General features: G+C 42.5%; 2 long non-coding RNA genes across 2 annotated transcripts; one reads left to right on the top strand and one right to left on the bottom strand.

The window, feature by feature from the left end:
* Positions 1-1,715: 1,715 nt before the first annotated feature.
* Positions 1,716-6,672, bottom strand: LOC127609889 (uncharacterized). The gene is made up of 2 exons (XR_007964697.1): positions 4,486-6,672; positions 1,716-2,411 (listed from the first exon to the last, which is right to left on the bottom strand). It is a non-coding gene; the product is annotated as an uncharacterized LOC127609889 (long non-coding RNA).
* A 3,974-nt stretch (positions 6,673-10,646) lies between these two features.
* On the top strand, positions 10,647-18,875 carry LOC127609890 (uncharacterized). The gene is made up of 3 exons (XR_007964698.1): positions 10,647-10,798; positions 15,825-15,972; positions 18,744-18,875. It is a non-coding gene; the product is annotated as an uncharacterized LOC127609890 (long non-coding RNA).
* The last annotated feature ends 801 nt before the right edge of the window (positions 18,876-19,676 follow it).

Genomic DNA, 19,676 nt, shown 5'->3' with positions numbered 1-19,676 from the left:
TTAGTCGAAAAAAATGACAATGTATAGTAAGCCGTTTTTCAACGAAAAAAACGACCATGTACCATGTAGTAAGGCGTTTTTAGCCCAAAAAAACGACCATGTATAATAAGGCATTTTTTGAAGAAAAAAAAACCGACCAAGTATAGAAAGGTGTTTTGAGCCAAAAAAAGAGGCTATGAACAGTCAAGCGTTTGAACTAAAAAAAAAAAAAAAAAACGACTTTGGTGTGTAAGGTGTTTTTAGCCGGAAAAAAACGACCATGTGCAGTAAGGCGTTTTTAGCAACAAAAAAAAAAGACCATGGATAACGCCTTACTTCACATGGTCGTTTTTTTCGGCTAAAAAACGCCTTATTATACATGGTCGTAAGTTAAAACGCCTTACTATTCAAGGTATTTTTTTCGGCCCAAAACGCCTTTCTATATGTGGTAATTTTTTTCGGCTAAAAAATGCCTCATTATACGTGGTCGTTTCTTTTGGCTAAATAAAAGAAAAATGGAACATGTGTAAAGTCAATTAATCACTATGAAAATATAATCATACAGATAATATCCATTTGTTATAGTCACTGTGGCAAGATTTGCAACAAAATATATACATGTACATGTTAACAATTTAAAATTTGTCTCAAAAAATGTGTCCAGCACTCTTTGATTCAATATTGGCAGATGTTTTTCCAATATTTTAAAAAACTATTTTGAGCATTTTTTTTGTCTTTTTTCCCCCCCAAAATTTAGATTCTGTTAGTGATCCCGCTGTTGTTACACTTGAAGCTCAATATAAAAATAAGTGAGTGATCCTCAAACGCAGGGCCTCATCAGGCGATTTGATACGGGGCCACAGATTTAGGGCGGGGGGAGGGGGGGGGATGGGTGGGAGGAGCCTATACATCCCAAAAGTACATTAGCAATCGTCCAAAAGTTTGTCACCAATAGTCTCCGCGGAACATATGTGTCTCTTATCGCCCAGGCAGGAATGTCAGTCAGCACACCACCGTCAACGGATGTGGGGGGCCGGTCTACAAAATATCTGCCGGACCACGAACTGTGGCAGAAAAAGGTTGGAGACCACTGCAATAAATAACAAACATTTACCTACGACAGTGAGCATAGTGTCGCCAACACCCAATGATCCAGACCCCTTCACACCGGTGACAGACTATAAAAACCTTCAAAAACTTTCCTGGACCTTGTATGTTTTGACAGGCGCGGCCAAGGTGTGATTTTTCCTGAGATTCAGGTTTTTTTTTGCTCCTCCGAAGGGCCGAGAGAGAGCCCGAAGCGAGACAAGAACGTTGCTGAAAATCGCTGACAGGGCGAATCACGGCATCAAAGCAGCTCGAGTCATTGCGGGGTTTGATAACGGCGCGTCGGGGGAGCCGGCGAGCCAGGGAAAATACGCGGCAGTTTGTTTGCTAAAAGCATGAAATATATCTGGGAAATTTCAAGCGGAGGGGAAAGCGCGCACATCCATCACGGCTTGTTGCCTCTCCCTTATGACTTCTTGCGCTTATCGCCTGTTGCACATTTCATCAAACGCCACATTCCTCAGCAACTGTTTATGTTATTGACATCAGACCCTTTTAGGACGTTTTTTTTTTAAAGAAGGTTTCCCGTTTATCCCGTACATTAGAAAAAGACGGCTTTGATGGGCAGCATGAAAGGGGCTAAAGAGCCACAAAAGGTGAATGGAAGTCAGCTTGACTTCCTGTCCAGCGGCGTGGAAGGGGCATTGAAAGTCTAGAAGGAAACTTGAAGGTAACTGGAATTCTTGGGAGTTGTTGCTGCTCCCCCATCTTTCTGTGTTGGTCACTTTCACACAGGTCAGTTTGAAAGGGGGTTAAAATGGGAAAAAGACAATGATAATGGCAGTGTGAAAGGGGCTAAAGACACTGAAAAAATGTTCAATGCAAGGAAATTGGACTTCTTGTTGGTTGTTGAAGAGATTTTCGTCATCCCCACCAATCTGTGTCAATGCCTTTCACAGAGTCGAACGACACAAAAAAGACAGGGTGTGTGAAAGGGGATGAAAACACAGTCATTTAAATTTGGAGGCAGACAGATTTTTTTCTCCAGGTGTTTTTGGTTCAGTCTTTTTGTTTGTTTTTTCCTGTAGCTAGTTCATCACAAAATTAATTGTACCCTACATGTGCAGGTATTAAAAGCCCCTTTCCCACGGCCAGCTTTTTGTCCAGCTTGCTGACCTGGGCGGCAGTTATGAAGATGGTGCGTGTTGGATCGAGCTGGGGGCGGCTTTTACTTTCAAACAGTTAATCAAAGCCAGCTTCTTTCCATCCTGCTGGTGTGTATGAAAGGGGGTTCCAAGTCGATTCATGGATTTCCCAGCTTTGGAATGTATCACAGGCCCCTTTTTCCATGCCTGTCCAACTTGGCTTCTTTCCATACCTCTGTTCTGAAAAAGAGGTTTAAAAATAACTTTTTTCAGCTCACGGTGGTCAATGAAAGTTGATGTATCGTTTTCAGCGTGTCTAAAGCACAATGTCACACTTTTATAGATGTGTTTCATCACATTAACAGGACACATTTCCTTCAGTTTCCATTTACTCTCAGCGCAACCGTGTGGTCCCTCATGCAAAGCCTTTTGTCTCAGAGCAAAGCAGATCCGATTTCTCCCTTTTCTCATTTTTCCTCTCTCGCTGAAAACAGTACGAGCCACAGAACTAAATCGTCCCAAGGTGCTTCCAGACGAACGCCGTATGTCATGTCACCGCTGGAGCCCGAGACGCGCTCGCGAGGACAGCTGGATGCGAGTAGACTTGGAGGAGGTTGCGCGCCCAAGGGGGATTTACTGTGGCGTATTTCATGAGAGGCAACGTCGGGGCCTTTGCCGCTGTCTGTTTTGCACTCTGAGGTTGGTACGTCTCATGAGAGCCACATGTGGACTATGGTGCTCGAACTGTCACTGTGGTGATCAACACCAAATAACGAAAGAAAGTAAATGGCCTCACTTTGAGTCTTTGATGGACTGGCGTAATCATACTGTTGTTAAGTGTTAGCAAGAGTCTCCAGAATTGGAATGACATGTTAAAATGGCTCACAATTATTTTTGGTGTTCCACAAGTGTCTATCTTCGGACCACTGCTTTTCTTTGATATCGCTTGATATTGCTTTAATATCGAAAAATGTGCTACATTTCTTATTTTTTTTAACCCTCTTGCATCCAATACGCAATATTTTTAAATTCCCTTTTTTTCCCCCACACTACAGAAGCTTCTGCATTGACAAACATGACGGGTATTAGAAAGTTTGACGACGTCCTTAGTTGAAATGTGAGTTTGTTTATTGTGGTTTTATTTAGGGGGCGGGGGTGCTGCTGTTTACAATTCATCATGTGTCACCGTAATTGTGATGGGAAATTTTGATACTGTCTCATCTGTAGCTGAAGTCATATATGTAGTTGGTGCATTATTGTGGTAAAGTCACTCTGCAACTAACTTTGTATTTGTTCGAAAGAAAATAGAAATTCAAACTGATTGTTTTGGGGGACAGAGTAACTCTTCCATGTAATGCACCTGCCATGCGTGCATCCTCATGTCTGATGTTGAAATTACAACTCTGAGGGTCCGTTTACTGTGACCACTAATTAGTGCAACGCGCTTTGAATTCACGAGTGAGCAGCCCCCCCAAGCCGATCAGATGGCATGCGGCAGATGATAGAATACTTCTTGTGATACTCGACACTTGGAGTTGCAAGAAAAGAGAAGGTTGGGGGGTGTGGGGGGGACTTGAGAGCATCCTTGGCTGCCGTGTTGGAAAATGTGTTTCCTGTTTGCGACCGCCAGTCAAGACAGGATTTGGAAAACCACAATAAAGGTTTCGATTCAAGGCTGAAAGCTTTTTTTTCCCCCCGGAGAGTCTGAGTCGCTCTAGCGTCATGTCGGCTGTGCGTGCTTGCAAGTTTTGGGCTTGTGGGTATCACCTGTAGAGTCCTCGAAAACAGTTCCCAGTTGTCTTAAAGGGGACGTATTATATAGACTTGACTTTTTAACGTCTTGAATACAAAGAGTAGTAAAAGCTTCCCAACCATCAAATGTGAAATGAAACAACCAAAGTAAACTTGTTGTGAGATGTCTGTTTCTGAAACAAGTGAAATTACATTTGTTGACAACATCACATTGTGGCTGTGAACGAGCCTTTCTGCATTTCTTGGACATATTGATAATAATATCAGATAAGATATAATAATATCCCCCTAATCGGAGTTGACTTGATAAGATAAACTGGCCCATGTTCCGGAGTCACTTTCAAGCAATGACAATTCTTTATTATTGGGGTAGTTTGATGAAAACGTGATAGAGACATCATGAAGCAAGTACCCTGAAAGGCAATAAAAGCTTTTTCGTTTGTGGAGGCAGCACATCATACACTTGTCAATAAGGTTAACGTGCAAAACTGCCAGGAAATTTGTGCCATTTACCAGAATCCTAATCTCAACAATCAACAAATGTCATTGCAGGTCTGCTTACCTTTTGGCTCATGTTTTACGCAGGCTTGAAAGTGGTGGCTCTTCACCTAGCCTAGCTGCCAAGTGATCGGCACAGAATCGGTGTTTGGTGGGGGCGGGGGGGGGGGGGGGGTGGTGGAGGGGTGGAATCTGAAAGTACGGACACATTTTCAGAAACGTGCAGTTTATCAGAAGCATAAACTGAACTCCAACAAAACGCAATGCAGCTCTGCTTACCATGTCTTGAAATTTTCAGATAGCGCACCAGTTTAGGTGTCATATTTTGGGCAGATAAACTCAATGTGGGGGCATTGTTGTGTAAATGAGCAAAAAAAAAAAATCAACCTCTTCCCAATCACAGTCCATTTTTTCAAACTAGGGAGTTAACCAAAAATAATTTATTTAATTTCATACTTGATGCTTGGGCAAGCACTCCAGAGACGCATCTATTTGGATGCAAGCTATTAAAAAGTCAATGTGACATATTTTCCAATACGTTAACAGGCAAACAGTGCAATTGGAGGCCGGACTCCAAAATAAAAGATGCTAAGAAGAACTTGAAAGCTCTTTACTCGAAATAAACGTCATATCTGGCATCTCTTCCTGTGAGTTATTATTTCACGTTCCCCCCACGATTTTTTTTCCCCCCCCAATAAATCACGTGATGACCGAAGAGCGCCGTGAGCTTCAAACTACGAGCAGCGTAAATAGCCATCTCAGATGTCTTTGAACGGAGCTAAAATGCGGCATGCATGACGACTTTTGTAGAAATGAAGACGAATGGCGAGGTTGCCGCGGTGCTCTGGTCACCCAAACACATGTGGCCGATATTGGCAAAGGTGCAGGAGAAGGGAAAAAAAAAAGTGCGCGGAGGTCACACAGAGGCTACTAGCACATGGAGAAACAATTAGAAAAAGGGAAAAACTGAAGAATTTATAGCGGTGAGTTCTCATTTTGTCGCATTGTGGAGAGTTGTATACGGTTTTATTTCAGTTTCAAAATATTGTGGATGTTTGTTGTTTTTTACTGCCAGCTGTAGTTGCTTCTTGATTAAAGGAAGAGTTTGCAATTTTATTTGATTTTTGTTCTATTTTTCATTTTGAAACTATGACTTGACAGTGGTCCATAAATCTGATCAGTGAAACAAATCAGGGCTTTTTGCCCCCCCGCGTCTGCTTGTGCTTTCTCAATTGAACTCACCACCCCTGAGGAGAAATTCGGAGAGGGGGGAAAAAAAAAGAAGTGCCGAACAGGTGTCAGTCATTTATTGCACACTCGCGGGCACGCCCACACGGCCTTGTGCTGACCTGTGACCTTGTGACCCCAGAAAAAAACACATTATTCAGAATGGCGTGTTACAACGAAATGTTACCGGTTCGAACTTTTGTTTTTAACCTCCTTCTTGGACCGCAGGATCCAACAGGTGTTGTTGATTTTTTTTTTTTCCACTGAACCCAATTTTCACCAAGCCAATTCCAACTTTTGCGCTCTCCACCTTCCATAAACTTTTTTTTTTTTTTGCTCTTTTCTGAATTCAGTTCCATGCATGTGTAGTGGATGTACGGTGTCATTTTGTTGTCTTTTCCGTCCCCATCCTAAAACATGTCCGGTCAAACCTGTGCTTTTTTTTTTGGAATTTGTTACCGCTCTGACACTTGCTGCTCTGTTCATTTCCATTTCGGTTGATCAAAAACACACCACCGTCATGATAAAAGCTCATTGTTGTTTATGTTGCAATGCTTTTAGTATATCTCCTCATCCTTGAAACAACGCGGCGCTCGTCTTTTTTACCGATCGTAAAAACGATCGGTACGTCGCTCGCTAGCAAACTAGCGATGAGATACATAGATTCCAGTGGAATGTATTCCATCCATTGCGTATCCCCCCCGGTCCCTCACCCACCACTTATTAACTTTTGCTTCCTTCTAGACAACTAAATCAAAACATTTGCCGAAGTGTCGGGGTGAGACGGAGGACAGCGTGTCTTGTAAAACATATGCACTGAATATCCAGCTCATAAAACTTGTACAATTAAAAGCTATTTTGGAAAAGAGAGAAAGGGAGAGAAATATTTATGTGTCTGGCACTTGATCCGGGTCGTTTTATCTTTGGGGCTGCGAGGGCCCCGCTGGGGCACAGGTAACAACTGTCAACGGGCCACGGAAGGATGCTGAAACGCCGCGGTGGCTCGCGGCGGAGTCCTGCCAGATGTCAGATGTCATCGTCCACGCGGTGATTTACTGAAAGGGACGGCAACAAAAATTGCGCGCTGAAACAGACGCTGAAGCTGATCAGATAAACTAGGATATGTGCTAAACTGTCGTGCAATTCATCGGGTGGGAGGAATATACAGTACATACTTATGAAATTAATTGGTTCTGGAAAAATTTCTTGACGAGAAAATTTTGTCAGTCGAGACGCGTTTTCCATGTAAATGCCCTAATCCGTTCCAAAATTCTGACATAAATGTTTTCTAAAGCATAAAAATGCATCAAAATATGAAACGAATACATATCTACAATTAGATCATTGCACAATAAATGAAAGTTGTGCATCATGTAAAAAAAAATTAATAAAGAATAAAAATGAGGCTCATTTAACTTTGACACATATCTATCGATATATATATATATATATACACAGACTGGTACGGTCGAGGTCCCTCTTAGCCAATGAGATGCCAGGAAGACGCTCGGTAATAGCCAATGGCAGAGCAGCTATAAGTGTGTTGCGTTCAGGAAACTCGGAACTGCGAGTAGCAGCCAATCCTGCATATTGACCTCTCGTATAATGAAATTTCTTTTGTAACAAGAGTTTGCACCGGGCATTATGTAAGGGTTAGAGAGGTTCGTTGTTGAACGATGGCGACTTTTCTGACACAGCCCCGCATAAATTTAAAAAAAGAAAATAAAATAAATGTTAAAGTTCAAGTGTCATTGCTGCCCCTGATGCCGGGTTAAAAAAATAAAGTGTCTGTGCAGCCAGGTTGATGGAAAAGCTGCAAAAAGGCAATTCTGAACGTGAGAATGTGCAGAGCCCTCGTGTCGTCGTCATAGCGGACGGCAAACATCGTAAATCTGGCCGCGCTCTCTGTTTATGTTGCGCTGACCCCGCTGTGCCCTCCGGGCCGAGCTCAGTACGGTCCTCCAAGCTGTTGACGTACGTGCGCATGCTAGCTTGTGTTCACATACAGGCGGACGGTGGACTTGACTGGAAAGAGCTCCACATTTCAAATTCCGACTGGAAAGTCACATTAAATTGCTTTATTTTCTGTTTCTAATTATTTTCTGTTTTAATTTTAAGTCAAGTCAAGTCAACAGTATTTATAGAGCACTTTCAAACAGCCATCGCTGCATACAAAGTGCTGTACATGGAGCGATTTAACATATACAATAAACAGTAAGACGAATCAGTAATAAGTAATAAGTAATAAGGCGGTAGAAAGCACCAAGCAGTAAAACCAATAGCAAATCTAAGTCATGCTGAGTCAAACGCCAAAGAATACAAGTGAGTTTTGAGGAGGGATTTAAAGATGGGCAGCGAGGAGGCTTGCCGAATGTTCAGTGGGAGGTCATTCCAGAGAGATGGACCAGCAACAGAAAAGGCTCGATCCCCTCTGAGCCTCAGTTTAGTTCTTGGTACGTCTAGCAAAGACTGGTCCACAGACCTGAGGCGCCGGGCAGGGGTGTAGGGGCGTATGAGCTCAGAGAGGTAAGGTGGCGCGAGATTATTCAGAGATTTGAAAACAAAGAGGAGGATCTTAAAAATAATTCTAAAATGAATGGGGAGCCAGTGAAGGGATGCCAAAGTAGGAGTTATATGCTCCCTCTTACGAGTACCAGTCAAGAGGCGAGCAGCGGCATTCTGTACCAGCTGAAGGCGCTTGATGGAGGACTGGCTGACTCCAAAGTACAGGGCGTTGCAGTAATCGAGCCGGGATGTTACAAAGGCATGAATTACTGTCTCAAAGTGTTCATGTGAGAGGAAAGGTTTTATTTTGGCCAGCTGTCTAAGGTGAAAGAAGCTGGATTTAACAACGGCACCAATTTGCCGATCGAGTTTGAAATCACTGTCCAGTTTAAGTCCCAAGTTTGAGACCGTTGATTTCAGATAAGGAGATAGGGGGCCCAAGTCTACAGGATGGAATGTACAAGGTCCACTGGGGCCAAACAATATCACCTCTGTCTTCTTTTCGTTGAACTTCAAGAAATTTTGTGCCATCCAGGTTTTGATTTCTTCCAGACAGGATAGGAGTGGCCTTAATGAGAAGGTGTCTTTCTTGCTCAGTGGGACATAGATCTGGCAGTCATCTGCATAGCAGTGGAAAGGAATACCATGTTTCCTTAAGATGGAACCCAATGGGAGCAGATACAGCGAGAACAGCAGAGGCCCCAGAATTGAGCCCTGTGGAACACCACATGACAGGGGAGCAGTGCGTGATTCAGAGCAGCCAAGGCACAAAAGGTCCTGTCCTAAAATTTTAGTTAAACACTCGTCATTAGTTTCAATGACTGAATCAATAGCCGTCATGCTAACTGGGTTGCCCGCTGTGCCGCCCTTACTTTTTACTGTTGTGTTTTCATTTTATGGCTGTGTTTTTATTTTTTCATATTTTTACATTGTCGATTTAACTTCTCTTGCTCCGTCTGTTTGTTGTATTTGCATGTGTTTATTTAATCTACATTTATCTGCCGCTCGGGGTGCTCCGGCTTTCCATTTTTTGACAACGCCAAATGAATGACGGCTCCGATCGCTCGCTGCGATTGCAGACTAACAACTTCCTGTGAAGCGGGTCATGCGCCACCAGAGGTCAGAGGTCATCTATTTATTTATTCATTCATTCATTCATTCATTCATCTTCCGAGCCGCTTGATCCTCACGAGGGTCGCGGGGGGTGCTGGAGCCTATCCCAGCTGTCTTTGGGCAGTAGGCGGGGGACACCCTGAATCGGTTGCCAGCCAATCGCAGGGCACACAGAAACGAACAACCATTCGCACTCACACTCACACCTAGGGACAATTTAGAGTGTACAATCAGCCTGCCACGCATGTTTTTGGAATGCGGGAGGAAACCGGAGCACCCGGAGAAAACCCACGCAGGCCCGGGGAGAACATGCAAACTCCACACAGGGAGGCCGGAGCTGGAATCGAACCCGGTACCTCTGCACTGTGAAGCCCACGTGCTAACCACTGGACTACCTGGCCGCTATTTATTTATTATTATTATTTATTCATCTATTTATTTATTTGATACCTTTTTTTGTTGTTGTTCATATGAAACTGACGGGACGCTCGGTGTGCAGTGTCCACTAACACAAAAATATCTCATATTAATAACGTACACACAGACACACATTCGCCCTAAACCCTTCTCGGTCGACTTGGGACCAGTCCGTGAACTACCGGTAGACCACGATTGATTGGTTGGACACTCTTGACATCCAGTATCATACCCATTTGTATATATAGTCATATCACGCTTTGCGCTCTTTTATGGTAGATATACTTTGTACAACAAAAATTTCTCCAGAGTACACATGTAAGCTCTTGTCTTATGGTCGTGTATTCGGCAGATGCAACTGAGCGACTATTATGGTTTTTGGAATAATAACAACAGGGGGGGGGCGGACGCACAGCCTCTTCTTGTTGTAATAAACCACATGCGCGCACCCACGCACACACACAGGGTCGCGCACACCTCAGCGCGATCCAAAATGCCGTAAAAATTTACAGGCTGAACATTCCTGCGGGGTCAAGCAATTTATCAAATGCTGCACATTCTGGTTTCAATTACACAGGCCGTTGTTGGGCTCATTTTTAGCAGGTTGATTGGGCCCGGTCGGCACAGTCGCCAAACGCTCGGCGCTAACCGGGCCCATCGGGCCGTGCGGGGAAAGCATGTCTAGTCACTCTTCTTTTTTTTTTTTTTTGGGGTGGGGGGGTCGCCTTTGTGATTCTGATCTCATCCCCCTTCCTTGTCTTTCCCTCTCTCTGTGGTAGAGTGGTGATAAATCCGCATTTTATTGCCGTAGAATTCCTCTTTCCCGGCAGGGCTGACAGCTCCCCATTGCGGGGGACGCGGCCGGGTCTAAACCCGATTCCCTCCCCATCCTCCATCACTCCATCCTTGCCTCCATCTGGCCCTGATTAGGGGGAAGAGAGTGGAAGGGTGGCAGGGCGCGGCCGAGCGGGAGAGGAGAAAGATGCAACGTACGGCATTGTTGTTGCTATGGAGGAGGAGGAGGAGGAGGAGAGAGAAAACGAAGGACGAGGTGAAGACAAGCGCGGTCGCAGAGGGAGGTCCGGATGAATGAGACAATAGCGCCGGGCGAGGAAGTAAGTGGAAGTGACATAAAAATAAATAAAAAAAGAAAAAGAAAAACGATTGTGACAAATAAGTAAACACTGACACTTGCCTGCTTTGCTTTTATGGCCGTGAGATCAAAAGGGGCGACGGCGACGAGGGAGGCATCCGTGCGACAAGGAAATAGGAATGGATAAGGTCGTACGGAAGAGACCATTCCGGAATAGTAGGGGTGTCATCGCAAATGATGTTTCGCTAAAGCGTTTGGTTCAAAGGATGACGGTTTGGTTGGGCAACAAAATGCAAAGCAGAAAAGTTTTGGTTTTTTTTGTCATTACGGTTGCAAAGTCAAATGAATGCTCCTTCCTTTAAATGAAAGTTCCAAAATAAAGAAGAAAAATTATTATATATATATTTTTTAATATTTACTAAAAAGCTATAAATCCTCTTCATTTTCTTTTTTTTTTCCCAGGAAAGCACAACGCCAATAAGTGTCTTCTTTTTAAGAGATCAACATTGCAGACAAGTTCAATTTAATAACACGAGCAAATGTTAATCAAAGATGGATGTGTCCTTAGATGAATTTTTGTGTCTTTACTTTCATGAAATTAAAGTCTAAACTAGCCATTTGACATCGATATTGTAAACACACTGCATAGAGTATGACCATAAATGGAATTGAATCATTTATTTTATTTTTTTAAACCTTTCAGGGACAGCGGTCACTACAGTGGCTAGCTTATCATGTTATCAGCTTACAGGTTATCATTATTGGTGAATGAAAAGGTTTAAACAAATGAGACGACATACTCGGACTGGTCGTCAGTCAATGACGGCGCACAGAGAAACCGATAACCGTTCACACCATTTACAAGCAGCTCTTAACTTCTTTATACACTTGCATGAGAGCCGAAAAAAAAAAAACCTCAAGCTTGCGGTTGAAAACAACCTCGCCTCTTGCAAAAGGAGTCAACTTATCTTTACTGCTCGCTTGTTACACAACTTTGACATCTTTATAAGCAAAGTCACCAGAAAAAAAAAAAAATTCTATATCATAAAGTGTCGAGTGTGCCTCCGCCCCTGCGCGCCGCGCATTCCCTTTGTCGCCGTCAAAGATGAGTTTGTAAAATAAAGATGATCAAACCGGGCTGCCAGAAACACTTTCGATTAAATCTTTACGACGTGTGAAAGGTTAGCAGACGTGAGCTTGCCTTCACTAATTCCGCCGTACCGCCGAGACGTGATAATGACCTCATTTGGACCCAGACCGTGTGTGTGTGTGTGTGTGTGTGTGTGTGTGTGTGTGTGTGTGTGTGTGTGTGTGTGTGTGTGTGTGTGTGTGTGTGTGTGTGTGTGTGTGCTGGCAGCCAGCGTGTGCCATGCAGGCCAATGTAATAAACACAAGTGCTTTGGACAAGCTGGTCCAGCACATCAAATGCTACCTAATGTCCTTTGGCAGCCTCAGCTCCACATTTGTCGACGAACTGCGCGCTCAATTCAAATGCTATCGAAAGTTATCGTGTGATCAATTCGTCAAAGATTCTGCTTGATCATATATTTTTTTTCTTGTTCATGAGAGTTAAACATGTAACAATGTTTATTACATTGTTGTACAACTGTACTGTGCCATATTGTGTAATATTCCGAATATTTTGACCCTCTAATATGGCCACAAAAGGCTTTTCTTTTTTTTTTCTTTTTTTTATTCGTATTTCGGGATAACTTTTACCCTAGGAAATGAGAATAATTTGTCACAGGGTGTTATCATAAAAGTGAGGCTGGCGAGGTGCGGTTTCGGTTTAAAAATAGATGAACTGGAGATGCACCAAACTAAGGCATAAAGGGTGACGTTTTGGTGTCATGGTTGCCCAAGAAAAAGAAAAAAAAAGGGTAATGTGGCGCATATCATTTTGAAATCGATTTTAACGTGACACCGAGTGCAAAAGGTCAACTGGACATTTGACGAAAGTGTAAAGTGCGCCACCACTGTTACTCATAAAAACAAGGAAATGGAAAAAATGTTTCATGCAAGTGTAAAAATAATTTAACCAATGTTAATAGTAAAAGAGTGTACGTCAACCGCAACAAAACAGGAGACGCAGAAAAAACAAAACTTTTTCTTTCTCCTAAGACATTTCATGTTCATAAAATGTCAATGACATCTTTAAATCATTTTTATTTCTCACCCCGGTGTAAATACATGTTTAGCACTGGTTAAAAAAAAAACATGTCATGGCTAACTATATGTGTCACGAAAAACGAAAATTGCGACATTCAAAGAATGAATAATTTCTCACAGTTTAAGAAAGTAAAAAGAAGTTGCTGCTGCTTTAAGAAAAAGTGTGCCTCCCCGTCCCAAAAAAAGCCAAAGAAAAAGCAAAACACTTAAATAACGATGAACGCCTTATGGGACATTTTATGTTTACGTTTTATAAAATAGCCTAGCTTAACGGTGACACACATTTAACTCATAGCAAAAATAGTTTTGCCTCTCTCGTCTAATTGAGACTCGCTAATAATTTTTTTTTTTTTAATGTAGTATGATTTCTATTCATTATTACGCGTCCATTTATCTGTGAGAGGAGACGCGACGGGGAGGACGGGCGGGGGTGTGGGGTAGGGTTGGGGGGGATAACTCGGAGGAATAACAATACCATTAAAAAGCCTGCGCGGCAAGTATCAATCATGCTTGCCGTTAATGTCCCTCCAAGCCTATTCACGCATACCCCCCCCCCCCCCCCACCCCTCTCCTTTCTTAATGTCCACCCATCTGTGTGTGTGCACGTGTGTGCGCGTGTTACATTAATTCAAAGCCCTCTAATCAACAATCGCTGCATCTGGGCCGGATAATGAATGGCATTGTTTATCACCTCACTCCAGCTCGAGGTGATAAATGCAACTCATGCCGTCATCGGAATGGCAAATGAGAGAGTTGCTTTTCTACTTGTTCTTCTTCGTCCTTTTTTTTTTTTTTTTGGAGATCTCAAGGAATGATGGTGTTTAATAATGTTTTCGCCGTGATGGCGATGATGATGTTATCAGGCGGCCCGTCGAGGCAATAAAAGCGACGGGGCTCGCTAAATGAGTTGAAGGAGCAATTGAGTTTGATTTAGTGGGTAAATGGTGACAAATTTTGCAAATATCCGACAGGAACAAATCTAAAGCCATTTAACAGAATGGGGATGGTGTTTAGTTTTGGGTTATGGAGCGGGCGTATTAAGCTGTGGAGTGGCAATGTGTGCTGACGGGCGATCCCGCACATCCTTAACCGATACCACGCTAAGCAGACCGAGACCGATACCGATATCTGGACTTGGATGGTGTTCATTATGAAACATGACTACAATGTCACTCGAAATCCAACCAATGCAGTATTCACTCGTGATCAATACCTTTCTGAGTAAAAGAGAGGCTGAAAATTATGAAAAGTAATAAAACGTAGATATCAATGCTGATACAAATATAGATACCAACACGACAAATGTCAGATCAAGTACGGGCGTTCTATACCAATTCTTATATTGATCTTGAAGAAAAAATGTGGGTTTTTTGTCAGAGTTAATATTAAATTGAAAATTAAAACTCAAAATGACGTTTTGAAAAAAAAAAGACATTTTAAATGAATTAGTGGAACTTTAACGATATGTGCCTAAGCAGGTGATGGGCATTATCACACATCTTATCAGCCTATTAAAGCAGAAACAGATCCTGTCATTAAAAATAAAAACAAGAAAAAAATCACTACCATTTTACCATGTCTTTGTAGAAAAACAGGGGTTCAGTGAACCCTGTGGGACGCCTCTATGGAACACAAGCAGCTCACTTGACACTTTTGAAATAGGCCCTTTAACTATGAGAGAAGCCCCCCCCCACCCCCGTGCCCCAAACTCACCCCCCCCCCCCCCCACCATCTGTATCACACACAATCATTGATAAAGACAAGCTTTCTGATAGCTTCTCCACAAGTGATCTTCTGGTCATTTGGGCTCCTTATGATGCACGCGTGTTTTGGGAGACAACTAGGCGCGGCAGCCGACTAGCATTTATGTGTGTTAAACCTTAAAATGGATTAGTTTATGCAGCATGAGCTGCACGTTTACACAATATCACATGCGCCAGGTTTCTCCTCATTTTTCCACACATGTACAACAATCGTCCCAGGAAAAAAGACGAAATTCTAATTGGAGATGAACCTGTGTGTCATATACAGCATATTGTATTATATACTGATATGCAACATACATGAGGCAAAGTACAAACGTGTTGTAAAAGTTAGAGTTGTTTATGATTTCGCTTCTTCCTTCATTTGGCAGATTGGCTAAACGGCCACCGTGATCGCCCAACATCACCCCCGATGGAGATTTCCTTTTGGGCTGGTGTCAAAAATAAGAGAGAGAAAACATCCATTGTGGAGGACCCATGTGACCTCTTTCGAGAAACATGCAATGAAAATGACAACAAGAGAAGAACTTGTGTACTTGAGTGGAGAAACGGGACAGAGGTTTTAGTCCTCAGAAGTATCGTCAATTTTACTGGAAGATTTATGCAGAGAGTTTAAACATGACTGAATCATTCGCTTAAAATGTATCGGACAACAAACCGTTCTTGGAGATGAAATGCAATTGGATTGAATTTTAACGTTAAATACAACTGAACTGCACGACAGTGTGCATGCGTACCACAATTAAGAATCACGGATATATCGACTATATCGACATTGTCCATACCGTACATATGATTCAATATGATAGACGGATCTTCGACTCCATGAAATTTAAAACATTAAAATGGCCTCCTTGTGCACAACGAACAGTGACGCCTGCTCAGATTTGATCAATGTCACTTGTAAAGTGCTTCATGATGGTTTTAATTTAAGGCTCAGACACTCCGAAGACGCTGCCTTAACTCTTCTGTGCCATCACGAGACCCCAGTCCGCTCAAAGCCACCCCCCCCCCCCCCCGTTTCCTCCCCCGCTCCTCCTCTTGCACGCCAGCTGGGCTTCGGCAGGCTGATGCCGGCTCCCGCTAGGTGCCACTGACAGCTGAATTATCCCACAGGCCGCGACGCTTGATTATCATCGGAGAAGTCATCAGGGCGTCCCGCCGCCTCGCGCCCCCCCCCCACCCCCCTTCCACAGCCCGTCCTGCCCACCGCGCCTTCCCCTGTGTCACCCCTCGTCAAGATAGGGGCGCCTCCTCTTGACAGGTAATCTCAACAATAACAATTACCGCCATTACTGGTGTCATACACAAGTGGCGCACCCGCAACAAAAGGCCTTTCTTAATTCGGTGCGCGGACACCAACAGGTAACAAGGTATCAGCGCGGAGGTGGCGCATGCGAGGGGCACTGCCAAGCTAAATTGAAATGCAAATAAGAGTGGAATTTATGGCACTAGGACAAGCTTTGTGATACTTTCACAGCTCAGATAAGACATTAGGGTGAACTTACTCAAATCCCAGCAGCATCCACACGTACTGTATATCAAAAGCAAAACATTTAAAAATTAAAACATTCATCATGTTAAGCACTTTATATTTGAAAAAAAATTGGATAATAAGCAATGAAGGGTGAGTGTGTCAAATGGCTTGAATGTTGAATGTCTTGATATGTTGACAGATATGGTGCACCCCCTCTTCACACCACTCCAAAAAAGAAAGAAGTCAAAACAAAATTAATTTTAAGGCCAGACATGGCTACCACAAAATAAATGCCCACAATGAATTGAATTGTGGATTTTTTGTTGTTGTTGCTGCTAGAGATGAAGATAAAGGGTAATGTGTGTTCTCGGCTCTGCTCTTATTAACATCCTTTATTGTGGTGGCGCCTTCATTTGGAATACAGAGTAAAAAACAATAAAATCAAAAATTAAAATGTGCAGATTCCAAGTTTGGTCTTCCAAATTTTTATTTTTCTCGAATTTGAAACAATGGCTTGGCAAACATCACAAAATGTGTTAAGAATTAATGTTATGAGTAAAATAGCTGACGGTAATTTAGTTCCCAAATCTTACTACAATGCCAGGCAACCCTCATATCCCGCATCCAAAAAATGTAATACAGACCAAACCCCGATTAAGAAGCATCATAAAACAAGATGAAAATACACACAGACACAAAATAACGTTATTAAAAAAATACACAAAGACACAAAATAACGTTATTAATAATGGACAGAAAACCCTAGCTACAGATTGTTGCATTTTTAGTCAGAGCTGTGACTTTTCCAATATATTGTTTGCTTTATATGGTTAAATGTATTTTAAAGGCATTTCATTTTGTTTAAAAAAAAATCATATTCTTCTTTGGAAACATCCAAAGTAAACGTGATCATCATACAGCGTAAGCATTAAACATTTTTTTTGGTTCACCTTTGGTTTATAAGCATTTTACTGTACACAATTCATATTAACTGCAAGGTTTTAGAAAAGCTTGCGTTATATCCTGCTATGTTGTCAATATTGATGATACAATTTGAGCAGAGAATCTTATCGATTGTGTGCATTTGTATTGATTTATACGAGGCAACTGGAAATCACAAGAGAAACGGATGACAAGTAACAGCGTCAAATTATAGAAGGACAGAGAGAGAGGGAAAAGTAATCGAGATCACAAACAAAAAAAAGATGGCATTTCTTGCAAAAGAAAACCCCACAATAGACACCAAATTACTGATAGATAATGTGTCGATTTACGATGTGCTCGTTATATTTCGTTGCTTTGTTTGTCGCCATGCACGCGTCTTTACTCGATTTGGAATTACTCCGCTTTAATTCGTCACGTAAATAAAGCCGAATCACGCAAGTGTGGTGGAGCGCAACCTCGGAGGAAACAAGGCCCGCGGCGTCAAATAGTCAGAAGGAGAGAGAGAGAGAGAGAGAGACTCGAATGAGAAGACGCGAGCTTCCATTAACAAGCGCCACAGTCCACACCATCAAATGTCACTCACGTTCGGCTTCCGAACGAACAACAAAACACTCGGACCTACTTTGTTGGCACGGCGGAGGAGGACGGCTTGGACGTGTCGGAACGAGTTCGAGCTAAATTGCAACCACCGGTGCATTTTAACCCGTTCGCTCTTTTTGCGTTATTTCACGACGTTTTTGGTCGTGTCACGTCTTGTTATTTCCTGGCAAGAAAATAATAATAACAAAGAAATATAGGTAGTTCTGTGTGGAGCAAAACGACAACGATACGTGAGTGGCTGATTGGATTAAATAAAAATAAAAATAAAAAATTGAGCATTTTCAACACCGGAAATATAAATGGTTAAATTCGACATTACAAAATAAAACATTTTTTTTAAAAAGCTACCCTATTAGTGTCACTCGTAATTGAAATGAGCAATTATCTAGTGAAATGATCCTCAACACAACGTTTTATTATTTTTAAGATATCCTTTATTAATTCCTCCTTCCTTTATTATTATTTTAAATACTAAAATAAAGCTTTTAAAATCTTGAGCATGTAAATGTATTGCAGAAATAATATGATCGTTATTTTATATACAATCTAAGAATGTACATGAAACAAAAAATACAATGCAAATATTTTGAACTCTCAAACCAATGTGAAATAACTACAATTTGGTGAGAACAAAACTCCATCAAACAAGCTCACGAAACACGAAACAACAAATAAATCAACAAGAAACATGGAAATTACAATTTTCTTGGAAGTGTTTTAAATGTTTTTTTTTTCTTGTACTGTATTGTATTCATTTATTATGTTATCGCATGTGACAATAAAAAGGCGGGAAATTGAAAACAAGAAAATCTACCTAGCAACAGCTTTTTCCTGCGCTCACAGGACGAAAGAAACATTTTGGTCTTATGTTGGCGTTCTCCTGACCTGAGCCGTTCGTCTTCCTCGGTAGCTCAGCGGGAGCTCAGCCGGTATTTTTCTCGCCCTGCCGTCTGTCTGAAATCTTTCTTTTTTTTCTTTTTAATCTTACGCATATAATTTACATGTATTTTCAGCACCCTGACGAAGCCTGGCTGTCACATCCTTGCTGTTGCTCGACCGCTAGCTTCTCCGAGGATGATTGCGGCTGGCGGAAACAAAAGGCCGAGGAAAAGTGCGGCGAAGAGGGAGAGGGAGGATAAATGAGCTCTCTGTGTACAACTCCCCCCCCTACCCCCCACTCATACACTCCCCACTCAACAAGCAGCCTGGCTCTATACGTGACTCTTGAACCAGGCTGCGTTTTGTGTTAAGCAGCACCCTCTCATGACAGATCTGCTGCGGGGTCGGTGGTCAAAGTTGAGGACCGGGTCGTGGAAGAGTTGTAAGGGGGGTGAGGGGGGGGGCGTACTCTCCACCCGCATGCCTTCCTTCAACTTCCCCGCCTCCCCCGGCCCCTCCCGCAAATTTACTTCTGGCATTACGTCACTCGTGGCCCCCAAAACAAAGCACACCGCCAAATGTTTACGTATTTGCAGACATTTTTCTTGGAGCCGTTAAAAGCTCGGCGAAGAGCAATAATTCATACGCCGACTCGATGTAAACACGCTGTCAAGGCTGGGAAGACGAGAGCTAGCTCCTGCTAAGGCTAGGCTCGACACTTTAGAAATTGTTTGCATTGAAAAACTTTGACTGCTGAGTTGACGACAGACGATACCGCAGATTTGATGTGATTCAGAGCAGCGGGTCTCACCGATGTTTTGCAAAGTTTTGTTAAGCTCAAAAATAGAAGCCTTCACTTCATCGTCATTCCAGCATGTCAATATAATCGTAAATTGGTACAAAAATTTTCAACACTTGCTTAAGTATGTGTGCAGAGGACAAAATGATGTTTCTCCTGTGGTCGTGAATTCGGGATGCCACACATTTCCTCACTGGTGTGACACACTCAAACACGGTATCGGTGCACGGTATCGCTTCTTCTGAATAGTGTCTCAATGCAACAAGCG

Source organism: Hippocampus zosterae, chromosome 11 (genome assembly GCF_025434085.1).
Source record: "Hippocampus zosterae strain Florida chromosome 11, ASM2543408v3, whole genome shotgun sequence".
Taxonomy (NCBI): Eukaryota; Metazoa; Chordata; class Actinopteri; order Syngnathiformes; family Syngnathidae; genus Hippocampus; species Hippocampus zosterae.
Note: the sequence above shows the minus strand (reverse complement) of the source record. Positions and strands in the feature narration are given on the sequence as shown.